The sequence below is a fragment of the Asterias rubens genome, chromosome 5, assembly GCF_902459465.1.
Source record: "Asterias rubens chromosome 5, eAstRub1.3, whole genome shotgun sequence".
NCBI lineage: Eukaryota > Metazoa > Echinodermata > Asteroidea > Forcipulatida > Asteriidae > Asterias > Asterias rubens.
This window is the reverse complement of record NC_047066.1, coordinates 14,087,976-14,100,476: the sequence shown is the minus strand read 5'-3', so window position 1 is coordinate 14,100,476 and position 12,501 is coordinate 14,087,976.

The following is a 12,501-nucleotide window of genomic DNA, read 5'->3' as shown; positions in this document are numbered from 1 at the left end:
GTGTGGTTACATGCATGTCTCAATTGTGCCTTGAATGGGACAAGTCTAATATCATGACTGAGTATTCTACAGGTTAATTGATTGGGTTACTCGGTAATGCCTCAATTATGCATATGGACCAAATGTAATAAATCTAAAACTCTACAGGTGTGGTTACATGCATGTGTCAATAGTGCCTGGAATGGGACAAGTCTAGTATAACATGGCTGAGTATTCTACAGGTTGGTGATGGGGTGAGTTTTTATGTCTCAATGATGCACAGCATGGGTCCAAGTCTAACTTCAAGAATGAGTATTGTTAGGTTTTATAAGTCCTTTCTGCTCTACTCTGAGCCGACAGTGTAAATATGCATGGGTATTCTCCAGGTTGGTGACAGGTTGAGTCTTTACATCTCAAAGGTGAACTGCACAGGACAAGTCTAACTTCGTGACTGAGTAGTGTGCAGACTGGTGATGGGGTTAACCTTTATGTCTCATTAATGCACAGCATTGGGCAAGTCTAACTGCTTGGGTGTTCTACAGGTTCATGACAGGATGAGTCTTTATATCCCAATGGTGAAAAGCCTGGGACAAGTCTAACTTTGTGACTGAGTAGTGTGTAAAGCATGTAAGCTTATAAACATTTGCTTATAATATACTATGTAAACATTTGCTTATAAAATTGTTCTCTTTTTCTTTTTTATCGATTTTCATTTATTTATCAAATTATTGACTTTTATATTTTATTTTTATTTATGGTTATTTTTATTTTTTGTGGGGGGGGGGGGTCGACTCGTTGCCCAATTTGTTGGGGGTTTTTTTATTTCAATTTCTCAACTAAAAATAAAAGTAATGATTTGTGAAAACTTAAATCTTGGAGTGCAATACACATAAGCTAACAGAATTTATCACAAAATGGAATGATCTCTAAAAATTACATCAAGAAGAAAATAACTGTCAGTGAAAAAAGTTAAAAGATTTCACACAAAAACACAATCTTCACTAAAGAACCCCCCTTTTGGTAAAATAAGTGTTGGTTACAAATAATGAGACTGCATACTAATTCACTGTCTCAGCAGTGTAGACTTTTATGTTGACAACAAGTGCACATTGATACAATTCTATCAACAGAGGGCAGTATTGATGGAGAAGTGTTGACGAAGAGCTTCAAAGAATGAATGAGGACTGTACTAAAACAGCTTTTTGCTTGTTAAAAATCCCAACTTCCATATAAATTGAGGAATTATTATAGGAATGTGGTAACGGTTTTGCTCATTAAGATTAACTTCCATATTTGACGACTGTAGGCTAATATTGTTTTTAATTAAGTTGGCACAGGTTTTACTTGACAAGAGTGGGACCTTATTACCGCCTAAGAGAAATGGTACAGCATCATTATTAAAGTCATTTTGAAAAAGTCACAGAATAAATTGAAGGCTCTCTGAGTGTCCTAATTTATCAATCAATCAATGTGAAAGAGTTTTGGTCAAAAGTCCTCTCACCATCAAGAAAATTAAGATGGAATGAAACGAAAATAAAAAAGTCGTCTGAAACAACTGTTTTATTTATTCACACACTCTGAACATTTAAAAAGTATTAAAACAAATTCTTTCAGAGGTTAACTGCCCTGAAAGGAATGGAAAATTGACGCGATAAAGTAGAGGATCTGTGTGGATCTACCTGGATTGTAGAACAATCTCATACATTATGTGAAGGAAGGAATAAATTAACAGGAAGGCTTTAATCCCCTGAAGGTATGTTTCCCCAAGCATCCGTCCTCAGCCTTTTCTTGGCTATACCAAGGATCTTGTCCCTTAATATTGCCCACCCACCAAGAAAAATAACCAATTATGTACAAGGTGTGCGAAAATGCAAACTCCACCCCAGGGTTTTTTACCAACCTATAAAGGTTATGGATGGATTTATGCATCTCAACAAAACATGCAGGGATCTTCCTCATACCTGATTGGACAATACTTTTCATCAATTTCAAGCCGATTGATTGATGTTTGATCGTTCGGGGATGGAGGTACACACATATTGGTTCAGCGATGCAGCACAGACGTTGATTAAAGACGCGAGTCAGATAGTGGAGGGGAGATACCTGTCTAGTTATCAGCAAGGCGACAGCTCGCATGCGGCGGAATTAAGGTGTGGAAAAACAGAACACCTTAGCGCGTCAGAGTCTGAACAGCGGGCGTTGTGAGCGAGAGAATTAACAGTCTTTTATTGACTCTAGCCCTGTAGGAATGATCCCCCCTTGGCTGACTAGTGTAAATTAAAGCCTCGGTGAGATCTCAAGGCAAGGAAAGATCTTACATTCAAACCCTCTGACTGACATTGAGCATAAAATCTGGTTAAAGGCACTGGACACTACTGGTAATTACTCAAAATAATTATTAACATAAAAACTTAGTTGGTCTTAAGGGCACTGGAGTAAATACTCTTAAGTAAAATACTCACTAAATTGTTAGCATAAAACAAACTTGGTCTTTAAGGCACTGGACACTATTGGTAGTTACTCAAAATAATGTTTAGAATAAAAATTTACTTGTTAATGAGCAACTGAGACCTGTTGGTAGTATAAAGCATTGTGAGAAACGGCTCTCTCTGAAGTAACTTAGTTTTTGAGAAAGTGGTGTAATTTCTCACTCAAATTATAAAAGACTTCAGGCCTGAAGCCTTTTATTATGAATCTGAAAGCACACCAATTAATGCAACAAGGCTGTTTTTTCTTTCATTATTCTCTTGCAAAGCCGATCACCAATTGAGCCCAAATTTTCACAGGTTTATTATTTTATGCACATATGTTGATATACACCAAGTGAGTATACTGGTCTTTGACAATTGCCAAACAGGTCCAGTGCCTTTAAGCAAGACACCCCCATCCTGGGAAGAAACCCTATGCTGATGCACAATATTTTTCTTGCCATCTTATTACGTTTACTGCCTGGAATTAATCTTGGCGTCATTTCTACACTACGGAGGGAAAATGTCTAGGTTTAGTGAAGCAAAGCAAATAGGGCTTTTGAACGCTGGAATCCCCCACTGGGAATTAGAAGGAAAAAAATGCTCTGCAATTTTAAGTTGACATTGGCTAGCTGTTAATGGACAAAAGCCGATTAAGGACATTTCTCATTTGTAGGTTATTTCTTCTTCTTGTCTGTGGTTGCGATTGTAAATCTGTGGTTGTGTGGGTTTGGCTTCAGTTTCAATCGCATCAAGCTTTAACAGTTCAGCTGGGATTGAGACTACATCTTACTTTTAGATTTGAGGCATTGCTTATGAATGGATGTCATGTACAAGCAATTTACATTTTGATCTTGAATAGAGGGCTTGAAGGGAATATTAATAACCGCTTTAGGTTGGTACATGTAGGTTAAACATATTTGTAAAAGTGTATATGAATTTAGATGATTTATTAAAAAATCTTAGAAGCTGACAAGAAAAACGAAAATTAGGTTGAACACAGAAAAGTTTCCTGGAGCAAATAAATTGCATTGCTACAAATTTTAGTTCATTCATGAATTAGTTTGAAAGAAACTATAACCCAAAATTTGCATTTGCCATTAGTTTTAAGAGTGATTACCAAATGTTAATTTTCCATTAATGAAATCTAAAATACAGAAACTAAACTGCCACAACAACAAAAATGCCTTAACAAAAGTCCACATTACGCTGGGGCAGCTAACAATGCACACAACACCTTTATTATATTGTAAATGTACATTGACCAAGATGCAGCTCTAGGGATAGTCTTCTTGTTTGATGAGTACAAACAGTTTTTAGTGAGTGCATGCAGAGATTCGGCAAGCAATACTCCAGTAATTAATAAAAAGTGCATTGCTGGAAAGTACGTTGACATTTGTGATGCGATCGAGCTATAAATGAGTCGTTTGTCGCAAGTATCAGTATGGAGAAACAAGCCAAAACAGGCCAACAGGTGTAACATTTTTGTTTAATTTAAATGCAAAATATACCTTCTTTTATATTGGCAAGTTCATTTCCTGATAAACTAAATCAGAAAGTGATTAAAATTAGCACTGAAAAAAAATGTGCCAATATAATAATTTTCAATAAGCAACTAGACTCTAGACCCCTTTTCTCAGTTTTAAACTCTCACATGAGAATGAGCACAGTTTTTTTTATTTAAGAAATATATGTGCATTAATTCATTCTGATACCAGCTGTTGTACATGTACATGTACATGTAGATTGATAATTTCAGGTAAACAAATCACAAAGGGTACAGGGACGCGATTTAATAATAAGCCTACTATTTTGGAAATGGAAAACTTGAAATTTAAAAAGTGGAACATCGGAAAAATACAAGAGATTATCACAGTGGTTGCTGATATTTTAAAGTCAGACATACAACATTAACTAATGGAAAATATGATACAAGTACATTTTCTCTCATAAAAACACAACAATATTTTTATTTTGGACAACAGGATGCACAATTTCCTGCCGCAGAAAGACGTTTATACCAGAAGCTGACTTTAAAGGTTGTTAACCTTCAGATTGTGTACCGGTTCGTCTAAACTCATGATCTCACAAGTATCACATCAACAATTCAGTACACTGGTTGGAATTCCCTTACAGGAACAATTAAAGGGAATAACAAACATTGGAAGTAATAAAGACGAGCAGAGTATACTGTTCCAAACGTCGAGACCACACCGGCTCTTTTCCGAGCCAACAGTCACCCTAAGAGATTTACACATGGTTGTACCCGCAAAGTTACTATTTATTTATAGTTTCCTCTTGTTGAAAGTAATGCAAGGGTTACTGTGCACACAGTCAGACTTCAAACGTGAAGCATTTTGTCAATAAACTGAGAGCCGTGGCTACGGTCTGCTGCATTTAGTGGCAGAAGCGGGATTGCCTCGATCAACAGAGTCTCTCTATTCAATCACTGTCTTGTAAATACGGCTCAAAAACCACTTCAGAAAACCTTCCGTCTTTGGCATTTTAGAAATGGAAGATACTTGAACTGTTCTTAGAAAACGTACAAATCTGGGAGATTTTATTAGCAGTTGTGTTGGTATGTCTTTACTTCAAACTTCTTTTTTGTTTTGTTTAGTTTATTTTGGGTGGCGCTTTACAAAAAGCGTGCATTTATTCATTCCTATGCCAGCTTGTGAAATATGTTTTTTGTACATGAACATGTACATTTGTAGATCGATATCACTTGGAGTTAATTTTGACTGGTCATGGGGTGCCTTAACTGGCATTTGGCAAGCAGATCACTGTTAAGGGAGCACACTGATTTAACTAAGCTAAAACTCCTACACAACAAAACTTAGAAATGAGGATGTGGTTTTTGAGGGTACACAAAAAAACTTTTTAACAACGCTTTACATATTGCAGTTTACACTTTACCCGGGTGAAATATTTTTCACAAATCCTTAGTCATTTCCATAAACTAAACCCAACATCAGTAAAAACAGGTCATCCATAACAACTATGCAGGAACTCAAATGGAGCGTGTTATCTGATCACATGCATAATTATGATCATGTGATCTTTAATCACATGACTCATCAGATATCCAACTATTCTAATCACGAGGGAATAGTAATCCCTGTAAATCAAACACACCTAAAGCTACAAATTTCACGGCCGATGAAAAAATGAACGCCTCCTCAAATTAGAACTTTACAAGTGCAATCCAGTCAGGTGTACTATCAACATATTCCTTTTCATAATTAACACATAGCTTTAAAGACACTGGACGCTATTGGTAATTGTCAAAGACTAGTCTTCACAGTTGGGGTTTCTCTACATAATTTTATGCATAAAATAACAAACCTGTGCACATTTGAGCTCAATCGGTTGTTGAAGTTGCAAGATATTAATGAAAGGAAAAAACGCCCTTGTCGCACCATGGTCACATGAAGTTGTGTGCTTTCAGATGCTTGATTTTGAGACCTCAAATTCTAAATCTGAGGTCTCGAAATCAAATTCGTAGAAATTACCTTCTTGAAAACTACATCACTTCAGAGGGAGCTGTTTCTCAAAATGTTTTATACTATCAACCTCTCCCCATTACTCGTAATCAAGAAAGGTTTTATGATAATAATTATTTCCACTGCCTTTAACCATAGAGAAAGGACAAGGGTCATGCACAAGTACAGTTGGATCACCCTCCCTATGATGCCTACATATGTACATGCAGGCATATTGGTGCTTACAAAAACAAAAGCAACAATTTTATCATTACAGAAGTGGTTTAAAGAAACAAATTGGCTGTATTCTACAAAGGCATCACAAAGAATTCTGAGTCTAGTTATAGTACAGAAGTTTGGTTTGGACCCTGTAGGCCAGGGCTTGAATTGTACACTGGACCACATGCCCGAGGCCACTAGTTTTTGTTTCAGGCCAGTAAAGTTTTGACAGGACAAGTCCAGCGGTCTGTGTTTTTGATAAAACATGGAACACTGTGTCACTTCTTGAACAAAAAAGTAACATGTTAACTTCCCTTTTAACCCTAACCTCTCCAGATTTTCTCAAAATATCACTAAAACGCTACCACCTTTTGATTATAATAATATAGGTATTTATATAGCACCTTTAACACAGATCAAAGCGCTGAACAATGAATAAAACAAGAACAAAGCAAGGAAAGAAAGGTAAACAGCAAAGGATTAATGATGACGAGGCTAGCTGAAAAAGAAGGTTTTGAGGTTCTTTTTTAAAATGGCAGTAGATGATTCCGTGATGAGTTTAGGTAATTTGTTCCATTCCTTGGGCCCAGCAAGAGAAAAAGACTTGGAGCCGGCAGAAACTAAATTTTCAGTTTAGTTTCATTGTATAGGCCTAGGCCTATACATTAACATTTCTATAGGATTAAAAACAAGCAAACCGTCCAAAATCCAAAGGTATACTTTGCCTCTATAAGGTTTGAAATAGACATTGGGTGCCAATTTCTTCAACGCCGAAACGGCCATAACAGAAACATACCCCAAATTACAAACATTACTCCACATCAATCAATTAGTGACATTTACACACAGAGAGACAATCTTAACACAGACTACTATTAGCCTACCCTGTTGTTGAAGTTACTAGCGCACGCCATATCATCACAGCATAGAGACAATGGGAGAGTAAATGCATTAGCGTCTGCTCATCCACCACCAGGAAACAAACCAGGAGTCCTGGGCAGGTGAGAATCAGATCCCGGCTACCAGGTACATTCCGAGCTACTCCGTGTTGTTTTATGACCATTAGTCCATCCGAGCTTTCACCAGGAAGTATTAGCGAGTTTATCAAGTCTAGTATACCGTGTGTGTACATCCTCTATGAGTCAATGTCACCGTGTCGCTTTTTTATAAACTTTTTTTTGCATATTAGTAAAAAAAAAATCAAAATGTGTGTAGGGATCAGGGCCAACTTTCAAGGCTCTGAAAATGATAACTAGTTTTCTTATATAGCGCATTTTATAATAACGTATCAATGTGCTTCACGAAAGTGCCCTGACAATACAGCCAATGACATTCCTTTAATCTTTCTCAGCTGCCTGGATGGGGAGTATGCAGCCTTAGTTGCAATGGCACTTCAACCTCACCCTCGCAGGTACCAATTTTTACCCCTGGGCGAAGAGAAGCAATTAAACCAAAGCATCTTGCTCAATGAAGTTTCATGACTGGGATGCGAACCCACACTCCAATGACTAAACCACCCAAACTTGAATTCGACACTTTAAACCACTCGACCACCTCCAAAAAATTGTGCATGTACAATCGCCATACAAACGCTGAGTTTCTTCGTTAGCTGTGTAAAGCGAAGAATGCCTAGTAACGTGAAATACGCTAGCGCACAAGCAACCATTCCCTGCTAATTATAGAAAATATGATTTACGTAACTGCGGATAACCCAGATTCTGTAAGCTCCAATTCCTTGTTTATGGTAAGCAGAGCCATGAAGTTGGCTTCAATTTTATCTTTGATTGGTTCATATCACTTGGTAAGGAAAGATGAAACAAAAAACCAGGGCAGACAGGAAGGCCAGACTCTCCAGTGCTTAATGTTGCTTAGAGATTGCAAATAAATGTTAGATTAATCAAAATTGGAATGCTGCTGACAGACAAAGTGAAACTAGAATATTGAAAACCTTCCTTCGTCCTAAATGTTGTGTAGAAGAAAAAAAAATCTGGCGAGAGGCTGAGGACGAACAGAATGTTTGGGTTTTTTTGCAAGCAGGGCTTGGACAGTGGACACTATTGGTAATTACTCAAAATAATTATTAGCATAAAACCTTTCTTGGTGACAAGTAATGGGGAGAGGTTGGTGGTATAAAACATTGTGAGAAACAGCTCCCTCTGAAGTGCCATAGTTTTGGAGAAAGAAGTAATTTTCCACAAATTTGATTTTGAGACCTCAAGCTTAGAACTTGAGGTCTCGAAATCAACCATCTAAACGCACACAACTTCGTGTGACAAGGGTGTTTTCTTCTTTTATTATTATCTCGCAACTTTAATGACCGATTGAGCTCAAATTTTCATAGGTTTGTTATTTTATGCATATGTTGAGATACACCAACTGTGAAGGCTAGTCTTTGACAATTACCAATAGTGTCCAGTGCCTTTAATTGGGGTGGGAAAAAAAATCAGGGTTTACAGCTCCAAACAATTGTGAGACCAGACTTTTTTTCACAAGACCGGAATGAAAATGAGAAGGGCAAACAAATAAATGCCTACACATTTTAGGATTTGAATTGTTTTAGTTTCAACAAGCACTAAGAGAAGATTTATCTCGTGGGTCGTGGATTTATCTCTTGGCTCATGGGTTTGAATAAGGGAATCAATGTGTGGTGAAGAGGTTTTCAACCTGTGGTTTAAACCCAATGAGGCCTGGTTCTTGATAATTTTACCGAGACGAAGTCGAGGTAAATTATAAAGAACCAGCAGTCGATTTCACAAAGAGTTAGGACTCGTCTTATCTCGTCTCCTAACTTAGGATTAATCTTAAGGTCTGCATGCTACAGTGCAGGGTTGGGACTCGTCCTAAGTTAGGAAGAGTTTTGTGAAATCGACGGCAGGCCTCGGCGGGTTTAAACCACTAGTTGAAAACCGATTCAACACACTTTGATTCCCATTCATAAATACCTTTTCGGTGAAAAAAAGTATCAACACTTTTTGGTCAAAAAGTAAAATAAATGCAAAACTTTTAATTGTTCAATGATTTCTTTCAACACAACATCCCTCCAGCTATGAAATGGTAAAGGCCCTACGATTTATCTCATTATTATTATGGGTAAGTATTATTAAATATTCAACAGATTTGATGGGGTAGGGTGTGGGGAGTTCGCTCACCCTTTTGGCACCCAACCCTCATCTCCTACATATTTCTAGGGTACTGTCATTCACAAACGCATTGATGCATACGGTGACTGTTAAAGACATAGTGCAAGACTTGTAAATATTTAGGTTCTAAAGGTGCTATCATACAGAAACAAATCTTGGCACCTGTTGGTTTTGTGAGTAATTCTGGGTTATTTTAAGCGGGACACTTTCAAACTCGCTTATGCTGTTTTCAGAGATATGTCATATTGTACACTGTTTAACTCAGTTGAGTAGTATGTTTAATAACAAAAAACTTGAAAATTATCCAAGTACCCGTTTGGTACAGAGAAGGTATCAGATAATGATGTAATGACTTCCTATGAGCGCCAAAAACAAGCTTTTAAGAACAGAGTGAAAGATGTTGTCATGGTGACGTCCATCAGACAGTTAATAATCATCCACTCATGCTGACGGTTCGTACGTGACTGTCAATCCCATAATGGCTTCAACTGCAACAAATACCCCCACAAAATGAGGTCAATGTATCAGGCAAATAAGTACTCTATAGTAAAGTTGGCCACTGTCAACAAGTAGCCCCCCCCCCCTTGTGGGTTTATACATGAAGTCAGTAATAAAAACCAACCCGAACCATCATAGCTTATCAAACTTCCCATCTCCAGAAAATCTGCCACACACATAAAAAGGCTTCAACCACAACAAATACCCCCAAAATGATGTCAACGTATCGGGTGCAGGAGTACCCTATAGTCCATTTGCCTAGTCCCTCCCCCATTGGGTTTAAACATGAAGTCAGCAATAAAAACCATTCCCAGACCATCATAGCTTATCAAACTTCCAATCTTCAAAACAATCTACCATGTACATGTAATGGTTTCACGGAACAGATACCACCAAAATGAAAATGATGCCAACATACCTGGCAGGCGCAGGAGTCCCCTATAGTCAAGTTGCTCACTGTCTACAAGTACCCCCCCCCCCCCCACCACCACCCACACCCTTGTGGGTTTATCAGTATCAAAAACCGTTCCCCGGCCATCAAAGCTTATCAAACTGCCCATCTCAAGAAAATCTGTCAGAAATATCAGTCGGAGAAGTGCCATTACATAGAGCTATTCCATACTGAGATAGGTATCGCATTCCGCCATTAGGGATGGCTAATGTATCTTTTCTCTTTCATACGGGCCGCCGCAATGCAACGATTATACAAATTCTCAATATCCTGTCCACGAATTAAAGGGAAATGAGGAGTGTAGAATTTGGGTCAATAAGCTATGAACAGACATGCATAAAAGTACAGTTTGCTTGGAGGAAAACTGCTCCTTTAACTTCTACAAACACGATAAGTAATATTTATATGTCTAGGAGATATTTTTACAAGTGTATATAAAAGGCCGCCCGCCTTAAATCAAATATCTGCTGCATTTTCAACAGGGCTTTTGAAATCATAAAAACATGGTCGGTTAATAGAATTGACTGCGAGATATTTGTACAGAGTGTTTTTATTTTAAAATGCCGCCTGCTTGAAATCAAACAAGTGCCTATTGAAGAATAGTCTTTCCAAAGGTTCCTACGACTTTACCTCAAAATATGCCTCCACCAACTGAAGTTAAAATTCCAGAGTCTCACTGCGTACTTGAAGTTTGCAAAATTATTCAAAAATGCCTCAGCGAATAAATGGGTTAACTGTTTTTCAGAATAGCTAATCGGTTTGCCGAGGGTAATTTTAGAAACCTAACTTTCTATAACAATAGCCCAAGGAATTTTCAGAATGCTCTAAAACGCCTCCAAAACACGGTCAAATGTTCAGTATGCAGTAGGTGGTTTCAAACTGTTCACGGTGTATAAAAAAAATTGCAAATATTTCCATAAATGCCTAAAAACATATCCATCTACACCTTTGGGTGCCCCAATTAGCTCGATAGACGTTTAACAAAATGCTAATTATTTATTTTTTTGGTTTCGCAGCAAATACGATTACTGTCTCCTTACAGCCTGCTCAAGGGGTTGAACAATTGAAACAAAATTTATGCAAGATTTTGGTTCGGCGGGAGAGAAAAATTCCCTGCAACTATCACGGAAGGCCGTGACAACTACTTGAGAAAAATTTACCACGGCAGGAAAAAGAGTGGAGGCATGGGGGGGGGTAGTGGGAGTGCTCTGGGGTGGGTTACAAAGTCACGAATATACAGGTGCCGATTATTGCATTAGCGAGAATGATTCGGGCATAATTAGAGTTTTCGGGAGATCTTCAAAAGGAAATTGAATGCACCGGGGTAGTCTGGATCCCTGGATATGAGAAAGTATTTTTTTGAGGAACATTTTAAGGATTGTTAGGCAAGGAACGTCTGCACAGGTGATACTTCTGGTGGTGTTATTCCAGGAAGTGCTATGAGGGCTGGCTTATCAATTTCTAATGGACTTGCCAAGTGCTTCTGGATATCCTTGAAGACAGGAAAACGATGTGTTCAGAATTTCTGAGACAATTTTTGACATTACTTGTGAAACCACAGATTGTGTGTACTTTCAATTAATTTCTTCTCTCATAAAAACTTAGCTCAGCCTGAAAGAAATTCTTGTGGGCATGAGAGTGGTTAGTGAAAATTTTGACATTATTTGGTTGTTTAGTGTTTGAGTCTTTGGAGTGCAGCGCAATAACAGCATGGTGTCTTGGTTGGGCCTCATTTTTACCTCCAGATTTGAGATCTAATGATTAAACTTTTCTGCAAGTCAATGATGTACACGTACATGTATAACGCTAATCAATGTCATCAGCCGTCGATTTCACCAAACTCTTCCTACCTTAGGATTCATCTTAGGACTTACGACGGGTTCAGTTCCGTATCAAAATACCTAGGACGCATTGAACCCATCCTAAGTTAGGAAGGGTTACTCGTCCTAACTCGAGTTAGAATTAATCCTATCGTTTCGTGAAATCAGCTGCAGGCCCTGATAGGGTCGATGGGGGCTCGTATTGATATAATCTCAACGATCGCTGTGACAATCAAATCATACTACCCCAAAAATACAGACATACACATTGGTTATCGCACGTAGGTGCATCTGTCCAAGTCTAGCCCGGGTCTAGTGCCCAACTCAAATGGCAAATAACAGTGCAATCTTAAGGATGTTCAGCCCAAAACCTGGTTCCGTAAATTTCACATGAGAACAAATATTTGCAAGATCTGTTGATTGGGTGGTATATTTACTGAAAAC